The sequence below is a fragment of the Macaca mulatta genome, chromosome 5 (genome assembly GCF_049350105.2).
Source record: "Macaca mulatta isolate MMU2019108-1 chromosome 5, T2T-MMU8v2.0, whole genome shotgun sequence".
NCBI classification, from domain to species: Eukaryota; Metazoa; Chordata; class Mammalia; order Primates; family Cercopithecidae; genus Macaca; species Macaca mulatta.
This window is the reverse complement of record NC_133410.1, coordinates 79,128,417-79,135,274: the sequence shown is the minus strand read 5'-3', so window position 1 is coordinate 79,135,274 and position 6,858 is coordinate 79,128,417.

The window sequence follows — 6,858 nt, the reverse complement described above, 5'->3', positions numbered from 1 at the left end:
CTTTCCTTTTAAAGAAGTTGCATCAGCTGGGCATGGTGGTTCATGCGTGTAATCCCAGCACTTTGGGAGGCTGAGGCAGGCGGATCATCTGAGGTTGGGAGTTCAAGACCAGCCTAACCAACATGGAGAAACCCTGTCTCTACTAAAAACACAAAAAAGTAACCTGGTGTGATGGTGCATGCCTGTAATCCCAGCTACTCGGGAGGCTGAGGCAGGAGAATCGCTTGAACCCAGGAGGCAGAGGTTGCGGTGAGCCGAGATTATGCCATTGCACTCCAGCCTGGGCAACAAGAGCAAAACTCCGTCTCAAAAAAAAAAAAAAAAAAAAAAAAGAAGTTGCATTAACTGCTTCTATTTCTAATCTTTTGGTACAAACTTAGTCATGTGACTGCGCCTGGCTCCAGGGGCATTTGCAAAATGTTATCTTTAACTGAGTGGCTGTAGGCTCTGTGAAAACTTAGTAACTGGAGGTCTATCACTAAAAGGAAGAAGAGGACCAAAGATATTGGGGGGGGGGTGGGGGCAGTAGACTTCTTAACACTCTTGGTCTGAATGGAATCAGATGAGGGTATGTCCGGCTGGCTTGGGGCAAGCCAATGGCCACTAGAGAAAAGCAACTGCTGACAGATGCCCAGAGCTTCCACGGAGCCTGCAGGTGGTGGGTTTTGAGTAAATAGTGAGTACATACTTTTTTCCCCTACCATTAAAAAAGATGGATGTCATCCAACAAAACCAAGGATAAACAATATCATGCCCATATTGTATTTTTAATTGTTTCATACATTTGTATCCATCTAATAATTCCATAATTGGATCCAGGTTGCTTTAGAACTCAGTTGAAGTTTGTCTGAAACTCAGAAACAAGATGTTGCAGCTCAGGAGGTCCTTGTGACCCTCGGCCATCTTTAGGGTCAGTGCAGAAACTGAAAGCTGATGCGGATCATGTGCTCCTTTGATGGTGTCTGTGGTTGCATGGAAAGTTGTACGGTCACAGGCGAAGCATCTGCACCAGGGTGCCAGGCCTTAGGCTTCCTAATTCCAGCTCTCACATTGATAAACTCTAACTTCAATTACCTCAGCATTCATGCTTCCAATTCCATTTCCATTATTAAGGCCAGAAGGAGCAGGGTGCCATAGTATTTGGGGGAAAGAATAACTTTTAACAATCATGAAGTTCTCTGCAAATGTCAACTACAGCTGCATGGTGCTAGCATCTTCAGGATCCTCGGACTGAGTTGAAACACACACAGTAGAGAGCACACTTCGCTCCTGCTTGTATTCTTATTTCAGTTTAGGAAACAACGGTATAGCCATTCTCTCCTTTGAGCCTCCATTTGAGGTGGATAATTATTGTATTATTATTATTATTTTCATTTTACAGATGAAAAAACTGAGATGCAAGGAGATTGTGGGTATGATTTGAGGACATATCAGTGATAGGTGGTTCTCTGCTGTCTCTAATTCCATGATATTGAGATCAATCTTTTTTTTTTGAGACAGAGTTTCACTCTTGTTGCCCAGTCTGGAGTGCAATGGCGTGATCTCGGCTCACCACAACCTCCGCCTCCTGGGTTCAAGCGATTCTCCTGCCTCAGCCTCCCGAGTAGCCAGATTACAGGCATGTGCCACCGTGCCCGGCTAATTTTGTATTTTTAGTAGAGACTAGGTTTCTCCATGGTCAGGCTGGTCTTGCACTCCCAACTCCAGGTGATCTGCCCGTCTTGGTCTCCTAAAGTGCTTGGATTACAGGCGTGAGCCACCGCACCTGGCAAGATCGATTTTAAAAATTATATCAGGACATATCTGTGAAATGAATGGGTAGTACTGGAAAAAAAAAAAACAACAGTCATGTTAGAACACTTTAAACTCTGTCCTAGTAAAGAGAACTCCTGTGGTCACCTCAGTTAACTTTCCACCCACTCCTGCTTTGGGTATCAAGGTAGGAAATGGTATCAGTGCTATGCAACAGGTAGTCTTTTGGGAACATCTCATGTGTTTTGGCCACACTCTGGTTGATAAAACTGGTTCACACAAATCAACAGGCCTGTGAGCTGAAGGAAGATGGGACTTAGTCATATTTCTCTTTGCAGGTACTTCTAAAATTCTGTGGGATGAATGCTCTTGTTTGGTCCTCAGGACAGCTCAGAAAAATAAGCATTCCATGACATTTCCATGGAATAGGCCTAGAGATGGAGGCTGGAGGAGGCCAGGTCATAGGCTGGGTGTCACAGAGCTAAGACACCGCATGGCTGGGACTGGACAGTGGCTCCCTGTTCTCCTATCTCAGTGTGTCTCTCGCCCCTCACCCTGCTCAGCGCTCCAGCTGCCTTGTCTCTGAACCCAAAGCCCTCACTTGTATGCCCTCTGAAGCCTCCTGTGATTATCCATTTTCTCTCAGAGGAAGCTGAAATCTTTTCTTCAGGGAATAAATTCAGAACTGGAGACAATTGGTCTGCTTCTTCCTTTCAATAAACGTGGAAATGCATCCATTAAAATACACAGTTCCTGCTCTTGAAAATACAACTGTGTTTTCCTCCCCTTCATCCTTGCTACAGAGATTTGATCACAGGTCTATTTTATCACTTGGTTTTTCTAACAAATGAACAGAATCAGTAGAACTATCTTCAGAGTCCCTGAGGCCTCCTCTTGTCCTCTGTCCCAGAAACCCAAGTCTCATTTTCCACAGCCTAGTCTCTTTTTCCACAGTTAAACTGAGATAAATTCCAAAATTCTCTGCAGATCCTATTTTGATCTCCATTGACTCTAAGATTCACCACCGCACTCTTTGCCCCTCAAATTGGACCCTCTTTTTTAAAAATTAAATAAATTAATTAATTTGTCAATTTATTCAGAGACAGGGTCTTGGCCTGTCACCCAGGCTGGAGTGAAATGGCATACTTATAGCTCATTGTAGTCTAGACCTTCTGGCCTCAAGCAGTCCTCCTGACTCAGCCTCCCAAAGTGCTAGGATTATAGGTGTGAGCCCCTGCACCTAGCCTAATTCACTCTTTTGATAAATGGCACCATTTATAAGTAAAAATCCCAGGCACTACCTCCCTACCCCTCATGGCATGTGGATTGTAGAATGACCCCAATGATTCCTGGTGCTACCTTCTGATGTAATCCCTCTCTTTGAGTGTGGGCAGGATGTGGGGGATGTAGAATTGGCTTTTTTTTTTTTTTTTTTCCTGAGGCAGGGTCTCACTTTGTCATCCAGGTTGAAGTGCAGTGGCGCGATCTCAGCTCACTGCAGCCTTGACCTCCCAGGTTCAAGCGATCCTCTCACCTCAGCCCCGCTAGTAGCTAGGACTACAGATGCACACAACCACACCTGGCTATTTTTTTTTTTATGTAGAGATAGAGTTTTGCCACATTGCCCAGACTGGTCTCAAACTCCTGAGATCAAGTGATCCACCTGCCTCGGCCTCCCAAAGTGCTGGGATTGCAGGCCTGAGCCACCACACCTGGTCTGGAATTTGCTTTTAACCAATAGAATATGGCAAAGGTGATGGGACATCACTGCTGTGGTTAGGGTACATACAATTGCAAGTCCTATTTTGTTAAAAGAGTTAGTGTTTCATTGATTTTGATAGTTTGTGAGTCTGGGTTGGGAAATGGGCCCCTTGCTGTCTTCTCCAATCCTTAATCTCCTCCAAGCAGACCCCTGCTGCTGTGCAAATCCGCTCATGCACATACATGCATCAGACATGCTTGAGGCCTGGGCTCAAACTGGCTTCACCTGTTTTGTGTGTTTAACTGCTGGAGCTCTGCAGGCAGGACTGGGTTTTGTCTTTCTCTGTATGCCAGCAGTGTTGTTTGTACATGGTGGGAGTGTGATGAACACCCTGTGGATGGACGACCTGCCCAGCAGTCCCCGAGGAAGTGGACTGAAGGATGCCCACAGCAGCTGGGTCTTAGCAGCAAGAGTGTCATCTGTAACCATAACTACCCTTTGATAAGAAAACGAGAGCAGGACCATCTGTAGGCCATCTGGGAGACCCAGCTCTGGTGACTGGGTCCTGGCACGTGTATTTGCTTTGGCTGCCCCCTTTTTCTCTAGAAAGCAGGGACTTTGCATCCCCAGAGTCCAGCACAAGCAGGACCTCAATCAGTGTAAGGTTGAATGGGGTTTCCATTGCTATCCAGTGTCTTAGCTTGGATTCTCCTCAAAGCAGATCCTAGGACAGGACTTGGGTGCAGGTTGCTTGTTCAGGATGTGATCCCAAGAAGCAGAAGTAGAGGAAGTGCTATTGGGAAGAGAGAAAAGTCCACGAAGTGCATGTTATTGCGTGAGTTACTGCTGTGGGCCAGTGGGCTCAGTCCTGTCAAGGTGTTCCTGGGGAAGGTTGTGCAGCCTCCACAGTCACCCACCAGAACACAGGGAGACTGGGCAAATTCACCAGCTCCATTCCCATTGGTTAAAGGTTGCAAAAATAAAATAAAATAAATAAATAAATAAAAACAAAAAAACAAGGTTGCCTCCCTGGGGACTTAATTTGCCACACTTCTGGGTCGTTCCTGACATCAGAGCAAGCTCCGGGATGTGAGGAGCCCTCAGGCAGAGAAGCAGAGAGTGCGACAGGCCAGAGATGGGAAGCTGTCAGCAGGCTGAAGCTAGCTGTCCACCTCTGCCGCAGATGAATGCGGGTAGATGCGGGTGGACACAGGCAACTCGAAATGTGGTGGGGGTGGGCAGCAAGGGGCTCTGCTACCCCAGCCTCTGGGATTGGGAGGGGAAGGAAGCACAAAATCATTGTTTTTCATTGAAAAATATCTGCTCCTGGAGTCAGTCTCTTTGAGGCAGTCTTGACAATTTATTTTTGGAAGACGCAAGAAAGGTCATTATCTTTAGTTACTAGTTTTAGTAATTATTAATGACACCTCCATTCTCAAAAGAGTTCCGCTTTGGACAAAAAATTGTCACAATACCATTAGAAAATAACTGACCACACCCACCCACTCGCATTCCCACTCCCATCACCAAGAGCTTGTTGCACGTGTGTTTTGTGTCCACCTCTGTCCTGAACCAAGAATCTTCGAAGCTGGTCAGGCGCAGTGGCTCATACCTGTAATACCAGCACTTTGGGAGGCCAAGGCAAGTGGATCACTTTAGGTCAGGAGTTCAAGACCAGCCTAGCCAACATGGTGAAACTCTATCTCTACTAAAAATTCAAAAATTATTTGGGCATGGTGGTATGTGCCTATAATCCCAGCTACTCCGGAGGCTGAAGCAAGAGAATTGCTTGAACCCAGAGGCAGAGGATACAGTGAGCCAAGATTGCACCACTGCACTCTAGCCTGGTCGACAGAGCTAGACTCTGTCTCAAAAAAACTAACAAACAAAAAAAAAAAAAAGAAGAAGAAGAAGAATCTTCGGAGTCAATAGGTGACTCTGTGAAGGCTGCAGAAGCTCCCCCAGGGAGCCCTTGGGGGGTGGAGCCCACTGGCTCACAGCAGCAGCTCACTCATTAATAAGCCCTTCATGGACTTTTCTCTTCCCAAATCACTTCCTCTACTCCCTCACTTCTGCTTACTGGGATCACTTCCTGAGCCCGGAATCTTCTAAGTCAATGATATCCAAGACTGCAGGGTCAGGAGCTGGCTTCATCCCTATTTATGCAGGAGAGCGGGACACTCAGAGGGCCAGGGAGGGGCACCCCTTTCCCATTAATTCACTGCAGCCTGCCTCCCTCCCTACCCTAGCGGAGTGCTTGGCTTGTCCACTTGTTTAGCTTTCAGTCCATCCTCATGTCCCAGGTTCTATTCCAAATTCCTCTGGGACTCCCAGATGTCTCAGACCACTGGTCAGCTGGCGCCTTGACCCTCTCATCTTCTTTCAGCCTGTTTTCCCTAGGGCTGGACCCAGCTTTCTGATCCTTCCTTGACTTACAATGCTAAATATGAAGCACTCACATTTTTGCCAGAAGCCCTCTCCGTGCCCCGCACCCTTGGCTCAGACCTGAGTCCTACACTACATCAGAATTGAGTTCATTTCACCCCTTGGCCTTGAATCTGGGCTGCTGGAAAGGTTTGCTTTCTGCTGCTGCCTCAGTTGCTTTCCTCTCATTTCCATTTCACGCAAGTCCTGGTATTCCCAGTGTGCTCTTCGACAAAGACAGAGTCCGGTGGTAACAAGATTTGGCACAGAGGGTGCTGAAATAAATGAGAAAAACTGAAGGAACAGAAATGATGAGTTCCATGAGATTCATTCTTTCATAAAAGTATGACTGAAATATCGAGCAACACAGTTCCAGAATGACAAGAGGTACTTAATGTTTATGGACTTGCATAGACCAAGAGCAGGCCCAGAAGTCCCAGGGCTTCTGACAACCAGATGGGTGAGAGTAGGGAGGCACCATCCTAATTCATCTCCCATGCAACTGAAAGTGCGGATTCCCCTTGTGGCTCAGGAATGATGGCGTTTGGCCAGGAAAAGTGCATTGCATGTAGTATATCAGCTATATGGCCCTGGAAATAGCAATAGCGTTGGGATGTTTTTTACTCAGGCCTCGAGTTTCCATGAAGCAGGTAATTCTGTCCTCTTTCTGCCCGCTATTCATTCATCCCCCTGCCTACTCCTAACCTGGCTGCTCACAGGAAGGACACATTCAGCTCTGCTCTAAGTTTTATGGGGCCAGGCACCTGGAAGCAATTCTGTGATAACTCCCTGTTGCTGGGGCTTTGGTGAGGAGTCCAATACTGGGCTGTAGCATTAGAAAGCCTAAGCCTTAAGCCATGTTCTCCTTATTGGCTACGTTGTAATAAAGGATATTTTGATCTCATTTTTCAGATACTCATGTCTATCTCTCAATTAGTTCTCAACTCCAGTGGGAACAGGGAGGTTAATTGTTGGACTTC